Genomic DNA, 18,504 nt, shown 5'->3' with positions numbered 1-18,504 from the left:
TGTGCGGCGGCGAGCCTCCGGCAATGCTAGAGCTGCTAACGTAGCACATAAAGTTATGCCGGGCAGACAAAGTATCGTTATGACGGGCAGACACACAGCTGACTACCTGCTAAACTAAACTAAATGTGCGGTGGAGACTTTTACTGGGAAAGTGGCTGCATGTCCGCGACACTACACGCAGCATCGTAGCTGCTAAGTTAACACTCCCAGACTTGTCTGAACAGCGTAGCAACACGCGAGCGCGCATGGGACACCGATTTATACGTGTAATAGTTACAAACAGTCCCTTTAAAAAATTCCTTTGCGTCATTGTTTATTGTATAAAAAGAGACAAGAAATGCTCTGCTGACAAAAACATTTGATTTGGGAAAAAAATGATCACTCTTAGAAACTGTAAATATGGCATTTACTCCTGATTCTTTGTATTTTTGTTTGTTTTGTTTGAACTTTACTCCTACACTTTACACTGTATATTTTTATATGTGAAATGTTTTGAACATTAATATCTAAAATGTACTGGTGATTTTTGCCTGGTAATATTTTTACCTATCGTGTGTCCTTTGGGTGTGTTTTTTTTTATATAAGCCATTATAGGTTTCTACCACACCCTCACACGTATTTTACATTCCTTTCATGTGAATTGTAGTTTATTGTCTTTTTATATGTGTGAAACAAATAAACATAAACAATAAACATAAGTTATATCTCCTCTCTCGTACATTTCGTGAGCTTCCTTCTGCTGGACTACTTCACTCACTCACACAAATGACAGCTGTCAATCATGACGAGTCATCCCTTTTTATGGCCTAGCATCAATTAACTAATTAAAACCAAACTTATCAGAAAAATGAACACTTGAACATACATCAACGGGTTAAGAACTACCTTAAATGACAGAAACCATCTATGGGAATCATTATTTAAGGTGTACTTTGACTTTTTATTTTGTCCCATGTCCCATCCGCCAACACAGCGTTACTGCAGCCAGCCACCATCCAGATGTTTTGGCTTCACTTTTTACAGTCTATGTCTTGGAGTCATCTGACATCTGCTCTTCATAGGTCTTATGTTGATCAATAAATCACTCACAGCTCTTTATTTACCACGTGTTAAATGAAAATGGGTATATTGTTCTGTTGCTGGAATCCAGTTTGTAACCATAACGGGACTTTCCCATTTAATATAACACCTCACAGCCTGTAAACTCTGCATTATGATTATGACATAACATTTATCTGGGATCTGCAGGCATTACTGTAGCCTATACACGCAGGTGCAAGCAGGCACATGCCCACACTAACACACAGCTACAAACACACATATTCCAGCAGAAAGTATCATCAACCGCGCAGCCTCTCTTGTTCCTTTTATAGAAGCTGTTTGGTGGAGAGGCCCAAAATTCGATCATGCATTTTCTCTTGACTGAAGCCCTCCATATTTAGAGAGTCTATTTGTGGCAGTGTCTCTCCACAGTTGCCTTTGCCATGCCCTGAGGAGAGAGAGAGAGGGAGCGACTAATAAACCTCCCAGAGTATGCCTCGCTTAGTTTCAAAACTGCAGCAGAACTGGCACTCACCGCCTGCAGTGCACAACAGTGCATGAACACACTGATAAAACTGGAATAGGCACGGTGCTGAGGGTCAACGTAACTGGAGGAAGAGATAGTCTGACCTTCTTGCTCTTGTATAGCCTTGGGTTGAACACCATCAGCTCTGTGTTTGTTACTTAGTTTTAGTCTTTAAGAAGAGATACAGCATTTGAATTAAACTTTTTGTCTGTCATAGAATTAATTTTCTACCTTGTGCCCAGAAGAAGGAGGAGAAATGATCAATATTCTCAATATATATATATTTCTTATTTTGGTAATCATCTATAAAACAATCACTGACATAGTAGTCATTTTTATGATCTCTGAACAAAAACTAACATCTCCTGTCCCCCCTACAATATGCTTAGGTAGTTACAATATGTTTTTTTAACTATGCATGAGGTAACTAATTTGGATCTATAATTAGATTATTTCTGGGGGCATGCTAAATTAATCTTTCATATCACTCTCCTCCTTCAGGGTCATTTTTTTCTATTGAGACTGAATTCAACAAGCTATATAGAGCACTGCATGTATAATGATCCAGTTTCTTCATCATGCTGAGGAAGAACATAATTCAGCATAAACTTGCAGAGGATAACCTTTTAACTTTAACTCCTTTTGACAGGACATATACAGCCATGTCAAACTAGTTATACCACTAATAAAGAAAACAATTCACAATGTCACTTTTTTTTCAGAAAAGAAGGACAACCTCTAGTCCCAGAAGATCAACAAGTAGAACAGGCCCATAGAAAGCAAGGCAGCATCGTAGATGATCAGGAGAATGCATGAAGTACTTCTGTACTTCTTGTATACCAGCCAGCTGTGGTACAGCTGGATCTGGAAAATATAGCTCAAAGTCACACAGCCCCTTAAACTTACTGCTGTGTCCATAATATGCAGCTGTGGTTTGCACTAAACTCATCTGTTGTGTCTCGTATACTTTACTGCCACTAGAGGTCACTGTTTATAAGGTTGAGGCTAATACTGTAAACACAGTTCAGGTTTAAAGCAGTGTGTAGTGTGTGTGGTATAAGTCTTAGTGGAGTTAACTGCACAGATCAATATTAAAATTAAGATAAAAAATGTAATATTGTTTACCATGTGCTGTGTGTGTAGGTGTATCCTTAATTTAAGATCAGACACATCTGCCAAATATATGCAGTAAGTACATAAACAGTACATGTTTAAGAGGGACTTATACTCTGAGTATGGGTAACAGAGACAGGAACATTTAATATCACAATGAAATTAGTTATAGCAATTTCAAATTATGCATTTACTTTTAAAGATAAATACTTTGGGAAATTAAAATGTCAATGTTTTTGAATATGTTTTATTACTATTAATATAATGTACATCATAATTACAATATTAAGTAAACATGTATAACATCAGAGGGAAGATGTCGAGCAAGAGCTGGTATAGGACGTCACCGACATGACCTCCTCTGGAGACCTAGAGCGAGGACTCAGATCTCAAGGACTCCGTTCACGCAGAGAGAAGAAGAGATGACGAGATGGTGCTGAGAGAGGATGAAGCAGGAAACACATGATTCAAGGACAGTTATGGGGGAAAATGGAGGTGAATGAAAGTTTGTTTGTGCTGCTTAAAGCAATAAATAAAAGTGAACTGTCTTTCCAGATACAGTCTCATCAGCCTTCTCCCTGGGTTAACCACATACACAGTCAAAGGTTTTCATAGTTTTTTCAAGAGCAATGATTCAATTGTTTATTGGGTGACACATCGGTCCTGAATTTGAATATGAAAAAAATGTATCAACGCTGCAAGCCCCACAAACAAAACACACACTGTATAAGGGTGGAGGCAGAAATCTCAGATATATCTCAAAATATTGGCAAATTAAACCAAATTATGAAGCAGTATACTGTAGGTGCCAAGACCAGGACCACTAAGAGGCCAATATGTGTTTTCTTTGTTATTTGGATGATGCACTTTTTTTTTAAATCAGGAAAGTTACAAAAGATTTACTTAAATATTGACTTTTAATTATTTTATTTAACAATTTGATGATTTCATTTATATATATAAATAAAAACATGCATTTGCACCATTAAAATAGCTGCAACCAAGGCTGAAAAGTAGTCAAGTTAATTTTTTTAAATTAGTTATTAGATGTGTGCAATTAGACATTTAATTTGAAAGGGTCACAACTTTGTTATAATTTCTTTTGTAAAAAAAAGAATACACAATTCAGTCTTTATTTTAGGTATTGTACCTGTATGCATCATGTTATTGTTGATCCCATGTTGACACTCCCTGGGCTGTAGTCACTATACATCAGCTACCTACAGGTGAGCAGCTGTGTGTGTGTGTGTGGAGTCATGAAAAATTGGGCGTTTCCATCCATTTCAAATGCATAATATACTATAATATATTTTTTCATAGTTCTAAAATCCACCTAGCTGCATTAAATGATTCATTATAGCCTTCGTGGATAATATGTATGACTGTTAAGCTTGGAAAAATCATGCCAAAGGATAAATAATGCAATGTGTCATACGTTTTGACACTATGATTATTGATCATCGATTACTTTTTAAAAATTATTATTATTGATTAGCTCAAAGTGTGTTCTTTAAAATTGCTCTTTTTGTCCAGCCAATAACAGTCCAAAACACAAAGATTTAAAATTCGCAATGATATGACAGTGAAAAGTGGGCAGAAATAGCCTATGTGTCACTAGAACTGAATTTGAATTATTTATTTTAATTTGAATTGCTTAACTTGAACATTTGCATAAAAAAAATGATTAGAATCACATAATTTTAATTTCTATTGTTTAACTATTGCATTGAAAAAATGAATCTGTTTAGGTGACAAAATTGGCGAGAGCTCGAGTCTAGGGACTTTCAAGTATCGGACATGAGGTAACTAGAATTAGGGACAGTGAGCCAGATAGTTACACCGAAAAAAGGGACTTTATTTTAGATGAACTTCTCCTTTACGGAAGAGGATTAGGGCCACATTTGAAAAATTAATGTGAGTTTAAAGTCAAAATTTTGTCTCAACTTCAGTTTTGTTTTCCAGTACTGTATACCCCATTTTCTCAGCGTTATATTTTGGTCATTCGGGGTACTGAATTACAGATTTGAAGGTTCAAATGGCAGGACTACAAAAATTAACTTGAAAGAAAAAAAATGGGGGACAAAATGTTGAGTATCTCTCCTGCTGAGTAACCAGTCTGTCACTTCTTGTTGACTCTTGTAGACTGTGGAGACTTTTTCTATCACTTAAAAAGCCTGAAAACTACTGGTTGATTTCTCATTTACAATGTTTTTATACATGGTGTGAGTGTTTTCACTGTATCATATGAGGCAGACAGAGTCCCTTTCTGTCCTGAAGACAATGATCATCATAGTAGATGCAGTGCTTGCCCTCTAGTGTTCAGAGGCCGACGGTGACGGTAGAGACATGTAAGATCTGAGTTCGCTGGCCTTGCCATTTCAACTGCCAGGTCCTGATGCAGGCTGGCAGCCCTCCATGATCACATTTCACCCTTCAGTGAACAGCAGGGGTGTAGCACAGCACAGCACAACACCGCACAGCACATCACACAGCACAGCACAGCACAACACCGCACAGCACAGCACACAGCACAGCACAACAGTAGCAGAAGCTCTGGAAGCTCCACAGTGTTGCTTCTCATCAGGTCCCAGCGAGGTTGATCATGTACAGATTACTTTCTCCATGTTTAAAACTGTGGTGTTTCTCCCACACAGTAACATAATGAATAATGAGTTGTTGTTTTTTTACAGTGCACATACAGTATTTCTGCCCAAAGTGTTGCACTGGCTCACCTGTGGACCTGTGGGTAAATCATGTTACGGAGTTATGAGTCACATGAGTGCACACGCAGAAGCACCAACAAACCACTGTACTACATCTTCCCAACAGGTACAGTACACACACACAAACACACGCACAGACGCAAACACAAACAGAAAGCTGTAGTTTGTTGTCAAGGACACGTTATTTTAAACCCCACATGATCTGTGTCCATGGCAACTGAGTGCTGTTTGGCCCGTCAAAATGGACTGAGGACGGTCTGGAAATGATAAGAAACTCAAGGATCCTATACGGTGAAAACATGCTACACAATTATTTCAGCTGAGAACATAAATCAAGTGTAACTCCATTGGTTCAAGCACAGTTACATCACTAGTTCCTGTATATGCAGAACTGCTAATGCTAAATATGTGTGACTGTTATATCCAAACATGATACCACGTGGCTGCTTGTTTCAGGAGGTGATAAAAAATGCAATATCTGATCCACAGAACTTATCTATCCTGAGATCAGCACCAACTGCACTGAACCACAAGCACATTATGTGAAAGTGTGTGCTTTAATCGGTGGGCGTGGCTGTGGATGTGAACGTGTTTCTGTGTGTGTCTTTGTACAAACCCAAACCCTATAAGCAAATAACTCCATATTCAAAGTATTACAGTCAGTTGAGAGACCTGAGAAAAGTTTAAACAATCCAATATTCTTTGAAAGCAGCATTTAACAGCTAATATCAGCTATTTCAACTCAAGCTGTCATCAGGTCCAGTTGTCTCTCATCGGGCACAGGAATGAATATAAAGATCCAGCAGAGAGAGATAAGACAGGAATAAAAGAGTCCCTTTGTGTCTGCCTTTCATCATTTCACAATTAGTGAACACTTTTTAATTGGTAAAAGATTTTTACTTTACTGCACACAGATCATCAGATGGGCTAACATCATGGTTGGTGTCCCAGGAGCATCTGAAGTCCAACATTGTCCTCTGTCGAAGCATTTCAGCCTCTTGTGCTGCTCTCAGTCTGTCAGAAGTGAACAACCCAGCATTCACATTACTATCAGTGTAAACTCAGCTGTCAGTTACAGGCACAAACAGGGACTTGGAGACTTTAGACACTTTAGTGACCATTACTGGCCATTAGATGTTGCCAAAACAATGTCCTCCGTATGATTGTCTTACAGATTATAACACATTTCTGGTGATGTGGTGCCCCATGGGGCATTTTTGCCAGCAATAATTACTAATAGTGATTTTTCACCTTTTTTATTTAATTTAAAAGCCATTTAGTTTGCTGTGTCAGTTTGCACTTGTGGCCACTAGAAGGCATGGTATCCTTGGAGATGGATCAAGAGATGTGATGTCTTTTTATACTTTAAAAAGTTCTCATTACCAACATTGGTGCAACAGTTCGTTGCAAACTCAATGATATGAGATTAGAATAAATGTGTAATTTTGTTTTTGTTCCTTTTGATTTTTTTCTTCATATAAAAATTTCATTACAAAACACAATATAAATAGGCAAAAACTAAAGTATATTTTGCCATATATATATAAATATCAAGCTCTTTGACGCTTAAATACAGCCACAAGGCAACATAAGAGTTATTACAGGAGTTTAAATCAGAACTAAGAACAAGGCAGCGTGTGCTTTGTGCCGTGTAGTTTTTTTAAAAACCTGTACTATACACAATCAGAAAAAGATTACATCTGATTCATCCTGACGTGAGGATTTATCAGGACAATAGCAATTTTCAAGTTAACAAAAACATCCAAATTTAACATCTTAAAAATATGGTCCTCAAGTAGAGATACAAAAACACACACATTTGGCTCCTGAGTTTACTACTGTAATATCAAGTTCAGGCAGATGTCCTTCTTACCTGTTAGTTTGTTAGGTAGATCAGCTGCTCAGCAGCTCAATCAAGGAAAGTGGAAACAGGTTTGCCTCATTATGTCCGCAGGGACGGGCTGGGCACGATGTAAGATAGGTAAGATAGGTAAGATAGGTAAGATAGGTCTCCCCGTTACAAAAAAGAAGTTTATTCAAGTATGCTATTAGTACACTTCTTTTAAAACTTAAAATAAGAGAGTATGCTTTCAAATTACTTTTTATGTACTTATCAGAGATGAACTTAACAAAATGATACTAAAGTCCAAGGATACTTGGCTTATACCTACAAGTATACAGAAAAGTTTAAGTATATTTGGCTTATACTGAAAAATATACAGAAAAGTCTAAGTATATTTGGCTAAGTACTATAAGTTAACTTAAAGAAAACTTACAAGTAAACTTGCAGTAAAAGCTATTAAACTGAGAGTATACTTTAAAGTGTATTTTCTTAAACTAAAATGTGGGCTACACGTATATAACTAGTAATCTAACAGTACACCTATAAGTTCACTTGTAGTATAATTCATATTATAGTTGCAGTATAAAATACAACTTAGATGTAAACCTGTTTTGTACTCAAAGTTTACTACTCTTACATTTACTCAAAAGTATACTTTAATAAACTAAAAAGTGGGCGAATTTAGTCCCAAGAAGTATTGAAGTAGTAAACTTACAAGTATACTACTAGTACATTGATATTAGCATACTACATAAAGTATACTTGGGATTATACTTGAACTATACTTAAGTTTACATCATAAAATAAACTTTGTTTTTTGTAGGAGCCCATAGATAGATCTAAATGTCAGCAGTAATTTAGAGATCTTGTATTAAGGGTCGGTTCATTATTCTGTGTGAATTTGGATGCTTGTTTGTCTTAGCTCACCTGATACTGACATACCTGGGCAGGTGGTAGGTTACAGTTAGGTGAGGCTGAGAAGGTAAAATCTCATTCACTGGAGTAAGAGGAAGGGGAAAGGCTGTGAGGCTGCAGCCTTCTTTTGTTTGGTGCTCTTTTGTTTCAGTTTAAATGTAGTTTAATTTTTCGCCCGATGTTTCAATAAACTTCTGTTAATAAGTGTTGTTTTTTGCTCTACTCCTGTTAGTTCTTCAACATCCCTTTTTTTTTAAAGTTTTCCAGTGCCACACCATCTCATCTGCCCTTTATATGGGTTGGCAGTGCTACAGGATAGATTAACTTATGTTTCCCCCTCCTTTCTCTAAATGAATAAAACAGCTTTGAATACTTGGAGGTTATTTAACCTCTTCCACTCATTTCACCACAGAATGACATGTTGACTGACTGAAGTGCATCTATTGGTTGTCTGATAATGCATGAATATGTGAGAGTGTGTGTGTGATAGTTTTTTTTGTATATTTTGTCAGGCTTTATGGTTGCTTCATGTTGTAAAGGGAAACTTTATGAATTGTGTCACATAGTAACAGCAAGCATCCTTGGATGGGTCCAACGTAGTACCATTATGTCAGGGAGGCTAAAATTAGCATTAGCAAAATGATCATCACGGAATGTACCTAAATTTCTCACATGTAATGGTACATGAACGATGAGATTAAAGGCCGAAGTGACAATCTAAATACAAATATTTAAACAATATGTTAAATCCAGTGCTCTACTTCCGTTCAGCAACTGATATTGATATGTATATTTAACCCCGAACAGCTTCAGTAAAGTTTGTGATGACTGTCAACAGAAAACCTTATTTTGCAGTTCAGCTGGTGAATGTGTGCATGTTGTTACTACTCTCTTTTCTCTTCTGCTGCAACCACACACCAACGTTTTTATGTGAGTCCTGCATTTGTCATATTGTATTCCCTTTGTCAAAGAAGGAGTGGTTGTTAAAACATTTTGACACATCATGCATGGCAGAACAAACACAAGTGATACTAATAACATTAATTATGTTTCTGGTTTCAGGGCTCTGCTGCCATTGTGCACGTTTGTTTCCTGTCACGAACACTCGATTGGAATGAAATCATCATTAATGTTATTAGCGACACACCTGTGCATTTTCTGCTATGACAAATCAAAATGTCTGCCTTGAAAACAGTCCAATAGGTCAGCACAAAAAATACAAATGGCAGTGAGTATAAGACCATTAAAATGTAACCAGGTGATCATATAGTAACCACAGGAGAGAGACAAAAGAAGGTGTACGACAGGAATCCTCACAAGTGGGAGAAACCTTCAGCAATGCTGCAGGAAGCATGCGGGGACATTCCACTGGAGTCCATCCAGCGGAGGATTCGACACGCCAGGGGGTACTACTTCCCCCGCCGCCTGGCCAGCCACGGCTAACATCGCGTGTGATGTGTGGATGTCATTTTATGGCCTCATATAGTCAGAAACATGAAGCTGAGGAAAACAAGTTGATGTGAATTACAGTACTGGTGTAAAGTATTGTACCGTACTTTGCTTTTGATTGGCGTATTCTCTTGTTTTCACCCAACATCAGTTCACTGTACTGCAGTCATGAAATAAAACTTTTAAGTTGACTGCTGAGTTTTTGTGCTCTGTCATGCAGGTGTGATTTGATCGATTGCAATAGAATAGTGCTCCAAAGCTTAGTTGTAATCTGGTTTATTATAGTATAGGGCCGTCCCAAATACCATTTTTTGGGCTTCGAAGCTTCGGTGAGAAATATTTGAATGCAGTTGAAGCTTCGTGTTGCAGCGCAGCAGGCTGACATGTTCTTCTGTGTGTCTGTCTCCATCCCCCCGTTTCATTGCCTGGGACAGTCTACTGTACGCACACACTTCTACACACGACAAACAGCGATATCTGTCTGAGAATAACTAATAATTCATGGGTTATTTGGGGATTTATACATTATTACATACCTATATATACTGTATACAGTATATACAATATATATATATATATATATATACAAATAAGAAAAAAAAAGCATTCGAATAGAGTGCTACAGGAATGAGTCCTAAAACCCGTAAATGATTTAGCATTTTAGCCCTTCCGGTTCCCTCGTCTGGAAGTCAATGTGTTTTTTTAATGTGTTTTTAGTTAGATGCCTGAAATAAGGTCTGTTGTTAACAAAGCTGAAGAGATTTTAAAGTTTTGTTCTACGACATAAAATGCATCAATAAATACTTAAATTAAAAAAGACGGTTGCTAACAAGTGGCTAAATGAGACTACTAAAAGCCATCACACCGACTCGTCTGCCGTTACAGCCTCGTTGTGTATACTCACTCTCATGCGACCGTGGTGTAGTTCGTCTATAGCCTAACGTTTAGCTTTTTACTTCTGGCGTTTGAATTTACACTTCAAAAATCATAAAAGTGGTGTTCATCTGTGGAGATTATCTTGCTGAACAAAACGTGTGTTTGCCACAGAGCTTATTTTCTGCAATAATCCAAAACCCAATGGAAAAATCCCATTGGCTTTTTGTCGAGGGAACCAGGGCGATGCTAACTTCCTGGTTGGCCAACAAAAATACATCATCCCTGGAGCTCTCTATACTGATTTAGAGGTTGATTACCATGGCAACGGTAGAAGCTCCGAAGCATTCAGCCCTATTATAGTAACATGTTTTTAGATGTGTTTTAAACTGAACTTATAAGTGTGTAACAGATCAAATATGTCGTGTGTGTTCTCTGGAGGACTTGCCATTAGATGGAGTGTGTTTGACTTATTAAGTAAGAGGTTTGTAAATATTAGCGGGTGATTTTGTCTTTATAAGTTTGAGAAAGTGGTGCATAAAATTTGGAAATTCATCTTAGCATCTTAACAATTGATATCATTACTACTATTTTTTATTGGTAATGACCTGCTATGGTCATTCAGATTGAACTTTGATTGTGTCTTTGTCTTTGAATGCATGCTTTCACATCTATTCACACACACATGTGAACAAAGTGAAGCAGAGCGGTGGGAGCCGAGGGGTCAGGAATGTGTCCTCTCTAATCCCAGTGAGGGACAGAAGATGTTTTAGCAGATCTCCTCTAGTCCACATGAGTGGCCCCGGAGTCTGATGTTCCCACAAACCCCGGAACCGGATAAAGAGAGGCCGAGGCCTGTTTGGTTAGCGCCAGACTTTCACACTGACGAGAGGAACTCAACTAAATAATCGACAACAATGCCAGCAGAGATGGCTGCAGCCCTTCCTCTCCGGATGGTATGTTAAGACATCACAAAATATCAAGAGCGTGTGTCAAACCAGGCGGAAGAGGGCTGCGCGTTAAAGCTGCACGGCACCAACTGGAGGAATACGTAAAGACTCAGGAGTAAAGATTTAACCACCTTAATAAGACAAACTAAAGATTTAATCAAAATCTCCTTTGTTTCCTTTTGAAACTCAGTCCTAAACAAAACTAAATTGATATTTGTCTTTGACTAATCTTGAAATATGAGATGTTTAAGCTCCACACACTAATGTTAAATGACAAAGCAGTTGTCTTTTTTAATTACAATATCCCTTCATGGCATTTTAAAGCAAATACAACTTTTTAAAAGCCTAATTTGTGTCGTTTTGAACAGCATTTTTCCCAGGAGTAAAATATATTCAAAATTATAATTGAAAGTACTATGGTGTAAAACATTATTTTAAAGGAATTTTGAGACTCAGTTTTATTTCAGTGCTTTTAAATGTGCCTGTTTAACTAAAGCAGTCAGAATATTTGAATTTGCCTCTCTGAACAGGAACGTGGGAGTCGTGACTTGAGGAGCTGATGGGAACCGTGCGGCGGAGCGTCCGGCGCAGCGCAGCGTGTGCTAAGCCAGGAGGACAGCTGACTCAGCACCTCCCCTGTTGTCTGTGTGCTCACTCGACAATATCTTTATCCCCGGTGACAGAATACAGCCTCAGGGCCCGAACACCCCTCCCAGCCATCTGAAAATCCTCCTCCCAGCCCGGGCCCTGGAATTCTTACAGACACCCCTGATCCCGATCCCGATCTCGATCCTGATCCTGACCTGCCCTCTCTTTCTCTTCCCACAAACACAAACAGATTTATGAGTGAGAAGGTCAAACTACCATGTCATAGGGTTGTTTTATTTATGTACGTTTTATTTCACCCACACGTGATGTGTCCCACAGGTAACTCCTGCTGAGGTCTCCAACCTCCATATTAACCCTGTGTGTTTTGTTTACATTGACTTTACTGCATCACTGTTTGGGATCCCACCGACCCCACTGCATTATAGGTGAATAATAATAATAATAATAATAATAATAATAATTGAAAAATCAACATTTTACATTTAACATTTTATAATATATATTTTTTGTGATCTTATCAAAACACAATTTGTAGAAAAGTGTTAAAGTGATAACACAAACTGAGCTCTAACATTAGATAAAGGTGGCAAAACATATTTTTCCATGTTTTTTTTTTAAGTTACATAAGTGCATGGACAAATACGGTATATTTCCCTTTTGCTTGACAAACATTCACATAATGTTCAGTATGTTCTCCTATTCATGACATTACTCCCAGCGGAGGTCTATCTGTCTGTTAGACCTCTTATTAACAAACTGTTATAAAACTCCAATAACAATTTGGGATTTTGGAGAGTAGTGCCGTGAAGAAAGTAATACCAACACACAGAACAACGCACGACAACAGAAACAGAGCACATGGAAATCAACTGTAGTCTCTGAAAAACCCCAACCGACCTAATGCATCATTTTCTAGTGGACTTGTGGAAACATGTCAGCAATTTTAAAATCATATTTATGAGTGATTCTCAAAAATGTGAGATTTTTTGAAAGCGTAGAAAAAGTAATGACGTATCACGGTGATAAAACAATCTTATGTTTGTCTTTTGAGCTGTTAAAGATAAAGATAAGTTAAAAAAATATATATAGAGTGTGGTCAAATAAAGGAAATCTTACAATATAATGCAGTCCAACAGAACATCCCGAACTAGGACCTTAAAAATGAGAGAGTTGAATCAACACTTCTCAGACAGTGTGTCTCCCTTTAAATTAAAACATTGAGCTGCATATGTAATATTTATTGCAAGACTATTGAAGTGGATTTTATTATATTACACCATAGCTACAGGTGTTTGTGTCCGTACATCACTTATCCTTGAAATGTTGATTATCAAAGTTTGATAATGATTACATTTTATTATTATAATTATTTATCGTTGAATTGAAGCACATTTCATGGTGTCAAGTCAAGTCAATTTTATTTGTATAGCCCAAAATCACAAATCACAAATTTGCCTCGGGGGGCTTTATAATCTGTGCAGGATACGACACCCTCTCCTTTACAGTACGACCCTGCGTGGTGTAATAACTTCTAATTTTCTCAGTACCATTTCAGTAGTTTAACTCCACTATGCTGCTCCTCTGCTGTTGGTTATCTCTTTTCATGTTTAGTCAACTTTTCCTTACTCCACACTGTAAACAAATTCTGTGCACCAACCACAAAACCAAACTCTGGTTCATAGTGCCACATAAACGTAACAGAAAATAATGAAAGCCAACATCGGACATGTCAGCATATTAAAAATAAAAATCAGTGATGCACACAGAGCTACAACTGATGATTATTTCACAGTCGGGATGCTTTGTTACTAAACTCCTGCATCACTTGGATTGCACGACAATTATCAGAAGTAAATATTGGGATATTATTATCTTTATTATCGGTTGCAGTATAATTTTTAATAGTTTGATGCTACCATTTCCATATATTAAAGCACCTTATTTTTTACCGCCTTATTATACACTTTATAAAAAAGTTGAAGTTCAGCTGTAGTTACTGTATTCATACCATCTCTGAGATTTGCACGTTTTAATTTAGGACTGTATAAGTGGTTAAGTGGCATGCCATCTTTTGTGTCTCCTACTCCATTAGGAATTTTTAGTTTTGAATTACGTAACGACAGTGGTCCATAAAATGATACTTTAGCTCATCCTTTATGTGACTACTGTCTGTACTCCTACTGTTACTGTTTCAGGGTTTGTTATGGACGGTTGCAGAAAAAGACTGAAAGAATGCTGAAAGAAATGTTCTTATGTTATGTTATACGGAAATGGTAGCATCAAACTATTAAAAATGAAACTGCAACCGATGATTAAAATCAAGGTAACTTAAAGCACCTTATTATATACCAGAGGTTCTTATTGTCTGAGTGAGGACAGGACACAAACTGGCTTACAGGCCTGTTTCTGAGTTGAGCAATATTTTTGAAATAAACAAGCAGGATCTGATGCGATCTACAGCTGTACTGTACTGTACTGTAGGTAACTGACTGGCGACACAGAGGAGCTTAGTCACTGTGGCTCCTCTGATTCAGCTCAACGCATGCACAGACTCGTCCAAAGGTAATCACGGCATGGGCTGCTCCGCTCGGCTCTGCTTTAGGCCCAGTGAATGCTGCAAACCTGCATTCCCACACCTGCCTGAGGCACACACTGTTCGTTCTGTACTCTAAGAGAGAGAGAGAGAGAGAGAGAGAGAGAGAGAGAGAGAGAAAGAGAGGGATCCACTGCAAGATGAAGGGGGCGAGAGAGATGAAGACATAAAGAAAATGGGTGGAATAGAGAAAGAGAGAGACACCTGCATACCAGAGGGGGCAGACAACCCAAAAACCTCAACTTCACACGCATTCTCGTTAAGGCTTTATGATCTCCAGAGGGAGATGATCCGATGTTCTCCGCTGGGGGGGAAAGACACATGCCACTGCCTGCACCTGTACGCCAACTGACTCCACATATCAGGCTGTATAATGGAAAGGAGATGGGAGTCTGTGGTTACTGGAATACTATGTAAAAACATAGCGCTGCCTTTATTTACTATATTGTGCTTATAGTGACGCCCATGTGTTTACACTCCAAACAGCCTTCGAGGCACAGAGGGAGTCTATACATTGACCATATCGCTGGTGACATAGGTTTTACTCCTGAATGGTGCATCATAACTTTAAAGGAATACTTTTAGACAGAATTGAACACAGTATGGGTAGTAAATCGCTTGTTTGTGCGACTGAAACAGGAGCTATTTCCTTCTCCCTCTGCGTGGGCCCCATGAGGAGGAAAGGGGAGCGCGAGTGGTCAACAGAGGTCTTTCTAGGAGCAGCTGAATACCAGAGGAGCTGACAGGTATGTACATATTGGAATGTGCTTCTCAGCCACACCTGTGGTGGGGAACACACCCGCCAAGCCTGGCCTCTCTCATCCCACTGGCTGATCTCCCCGTGATTGACAACTGGAAGAACTATTTGGCTCCAGTCCACCAGAGCCAGGGGGCAGGTATGGCGAGTTCTGAACGTGAACCAATGGCAGCGGAGGAATCCCTCCGAGCCAGGCGGGGCTGCAGTGAAATAAAACTCATCAATGGGGTGTGTCTCAAAAGTTTGTCAGCAGTCAAACAGTGAGGGGCCACTGCTGCAGGGACCCACTCTGACTGGGTTAAAGCTTAACTAGTTCCTCGCTGCGGGAGGACCTGAGCGGGTTTCAGCTGGCAGAGATGGTAGGAAAAGACAGAGAGGGACTTGTTTTTTCCATGACAGGTTCATCTATCTTCAGCGGCTGAATGATGGAAATGAGAGAACATCTGCTCCGACCGCAAGAACTCATCTCCTATAGGACATCAAAGGAAGGGATGCCCATGGATGGCGACTTTTCAAACCTCTCAGGACTCCTCTCACTTAACAATAGGTCCTCCATCTCAGTGTGGTAGACTGTAACAGCTGTTGAGGTACTGTGGTCGCTCACATCTCCTTATCACTTTTCCAGCCCAGCTATAGATTCTGTATCCGTTGGACGGAGAACTGATAAGGGCATGTGCATGACATTACCTACAGATACCGAGAGACAACATCTGAGTCAGAGAGCCTCGGGGTGATTCAGTCACTCAGTTCATAATCGGTGAAGGCATTTATTAGTGTTTGTGTTTTAGATGTTTGCTTTTGCTACTTAATCATTTTTAGAGGGATGACTAGAACTGTAAGTTCCTGCTTTTTGAAGAGCTTTATGTCATACATTTTAAAATGTGAAGTTTGTAAGTGCACTAACATTTAGGTTGCATTGTAATCTATTTTATGATTTGTACATAATGAAATAATTTTTTTTTAGATTGAGTTGTACTTTTCATCCAAAGACAAAAGAAAAGTGGAGAGTTTTGTCTTTGCACTTCTGTCGTGTAAAAATGAGAGACAGTACAGGATATTAACTGAGACATATAGATTCCCTTCAGGCGGCTCTGAGCACACCTGGTTTTAAGTCATATTTCCCAGAATATGACAGAAATCTACAATCTTTGGCAGGTGCGGCTTCAGGCAAGATTATGCATTTCTCTCTCTAAAAAAAAAAAAGGCAGTGTGTAGGCAAGACCGGTGTGATCCATAAAAATGTAATACAGTTATTGTGCAGAAACAGTTTATACGTTCACTTTTGTGTTCTTAAAAAACACAGTTCCCCTGACATTAAATCGAGAAACCAGCCGGCTAAAAGTGAACTCTGACATCCTGACATGATATAGCATGACTGACATAATCATGTTGATGCAACTGATGAACTGGAATACAAAGATTAGGTGAGTAATTAATGATGCATGCCGACAGACTGACATGATTTTCACACCCATGAACATGCAGCCTTGTCATTGCTATTCTTAAATTACAGCTCACTGAATGGATAGTTACAAAGATCAGAATATATAACGTCAAACTGAGAGATAAAAATGACTGAAAGCTGGAAAACAGGAGTGTAAAAATTCATGGGAAGTGAATCCCATTCTGATATGAAACGTGAAAATGACACACAAGCAAAGCTGTTGATTCACAGTTAAAAAGTGGTACGCATGAGAGCTGAACTATTTCAACTAATTCCCTTTTATATAATTTATAATTTCATCTGGCTTCATTTAAAAGAGCTCTCGGGAAACTCTTGTAAATAACCGAGCTTCCAATAAGGAGCTCAGACTGACATTGCCATATCTTAAGAAGCATTAACTGCTCTCAAACACAACATGGGGTGAAAGATTCACACCTTTTGAACAAATCGTCATTTTAAATGTGCTGATAACCTGGATTCTCTATCTGTTTCTGCAACTCATGATGTGATTCTAAAAGACTATATTTCAATTGTTTTTCCTCATTTACAGCCATCAATATTCCATAAATATATATATGTAAGAGTTTTAGTTATTGCACCTGTTACTGAATAACTGCCAGAAAAGAAAAAAAACAACTTTTAATCAGACATTTATTGCCAAAAGTATTACATTGCTGATGGTTCCCTGTTGTACACTTTGTTCATTTTTGTTCAAGTTTGGTTAAAAAAAGGCACGCAGTTCAATTGTCACCTCAAAGAACGAAAGAAAATCATTATTCACACATTATTAACACACGCACACACACACACACAAACACAGAGGGCGTTCAGTAAGCTGACGAGTCTTCTGGATCTGACTTATCTAACTGCTCTCTGGCCCCGAGGCGTCCACTCCCTCTCTACACCTGGTGGAGGTGCGACAATCTTTTCGCCTCTGCCAACACATAAGGTCACTTCCCATCAGCCTCCTCAACCTGTACGCACATATAGGCTGTCATCGTCCTTTCATTGTAGTTCTTAGGAAAATGTAGTATTGCTTTACGTGTTTTTTATGGATCTTTCTGCAATGAGGTTGATACAGAATTGATTATATAAACTATACATTCATTTTACTGCATGTTGGTAATTGTTGTATGATGCCGTGAATAAAAGCAGCAGTTTGAAGTCTTCAAAGTCTCTTGGCATTTGCAGCACAAATCACATGATGAAAAAATGTGAGCCTGTTTGGCCTATAAAGTATTTTAGTATTCCAAATCAAAAAGTTAAATGTAAAAAAGCAATTGCTCAATAAAATGCTAAATGGACTGCATTTATATAGTGCTTTTCTACCGTACTGGACAAAGTGCTTTACGATTCATTCACCCACTCACACACACACATGCATACAACGATGGGCAAGGTTCTAGCCTTAATGCAAGCAACGAGCCAAGATGGTAGATTAAAAAGCAAGTAAGTGCCCCATTTTGATAGCAGCATATCATGGATATACAATAAAGCGCAAATCATAATGCAAAATCTGCATAATATAAAGATGAAGTAATACATCTAGGTTTAATATCCAATCAACTGACTGGAGTCTGAGATTAAATAGTGCAAAATGTTGTACTCATCATCAAATCTTTTAGACCTAAAACAAGTAAAATCCAAATTTTTAAAAGGGCCAGTGTG

The 18,504-nt window shown here is 38.4% G+C and overlaps 1 long non-coding RNA gene across 1 annotated transcript; it reads right to left on the bottom strand.

The window, feature by feature from the left end:
* Positions 1 to 2,910: 2,910 nt before the first annotated feature.
* On the bottom strand, positions 2,911 to 6,402 carry LOC119481259. Its single transcript, XR_005205152.1, has 2 exons — positions 6,304 to 6,402; positions 2,911 to 3,116 (listed from the first exon to the last, which is right to left on the bottom strand). It is a non-coding gene; the product is annotated as an uncharacterized LOC119481259 (long non-coding RNA).
* Between the last annotated feature and the right edge of the window lie 12,102 nt (positions 6,403 to 18,504).

Source organism: Sebastes umbrosus, chromosome 2 (assembly GCF_015220745.1).
Source record: "Sebastes umbrosus isolate fSebUmb1 chromosome 2, fSebUmb1.pri, whole genome shotgun sequence".
Lineage (NCBI taxonomy): Eukaryota > Metazoa > Chordata > Actinopteri > Perciformes > Sebastidae > Sebastes > Sebastes umbrosus.
The sequence above is the reverse complement of the archived record's forward strand: the minus strand, read 5'-3'. Positions and strand labels throughout refer to the sequence as shown.